At 41.1% G+C, this 681-nt stretch overlaps 1 protein-coding gene across 1 annotated transcript in view; it reads left to right on the top strand.

The window, feature by feature from the left end:
* The window catches only part of THBS4 (thrombospondin 4), a gene marked incomplete at its 5' end in the record, with an annotated part of 34,817 nt that overhangs the window by 6,393 nt on the left and 27,743 nt on the right, over positions 1-681 (top strand). The gene's annotated exons all lie outside the window — the stretch shown is intronic.

Genomic DNA, 681 nt, shown 5'->3' with positions numbered 1-681 from the left:
AACTGGAAATGTGCTCCAAAACCAATTCCTTTTTTGCCTGTGCTGAGCATTGTGGAGACTGAGCTGGGAACAGTGAAGAGAGGAAGGAGCTGAGGCTGCTGGGACTCCTACAGGTCCCCAGGGGCTGGGTGCAATCCCCTGTGATGGGTGAGGGTGATCTCTAACCTCTCAACACCACATATCCTCAGTTGCACATGATTTTGTTTTCTTGCTCCTTAACATAGACATACCTAGGCAAAAAATACAAAGTTTTATCATTAAAGGTCTCTTATTTTCTCTAAATCAACAGATATTTGCACATAGAAGGGAAGGGTAGTTCAATATTTCTTCCTGGAAAGACTCACAGCTCCATGGGCGAGGTTTCCTGATTGCAGACTTGCAGCTTTCTCATTTGTAACTTTTTGCTAATTAATCACTAGTACGAATGGTAGTAATATAGAGAGGTATTGTCTCTTCCTGTCTGCCTCTGCCTGGCTAAGCCTCTCAAGTAGAATTAGTATCCTATTAATAATAATAATAAATCAACTCACATAAATATAGTCAAATTTCCCATGGTCCAATCCACCAAAGGAAAAGGTGCAAATGTTCCAACAGCAATATTAATTCAGCTGCCTTGCACTTTCTGTGTGCTTCACTGTGCCCTTTTCCAGGAGCAGTATCAGATAACTATAATTTTGCTTT

The sequence above is a fragment of the Merops nubicus genome, unplaced genomic scaffold, assembly GCF_000691845.1.
Source record: "Merops nubicus isolate BGI_N331 unplaced genomic scaffold, ASM69184v1 scaffold11659, whole genome shotgun sequence".
Lineage (NCBI taxonomy): Eukaryota > Metazoa > Chordata > Aves > Coraciiformes > Meropidae > Merops > Merops nubicus.
Note: the sequence above shows the minus strand (reverse complement) of the source record. Positions and strands in the feature narration are given on the sequence as shown.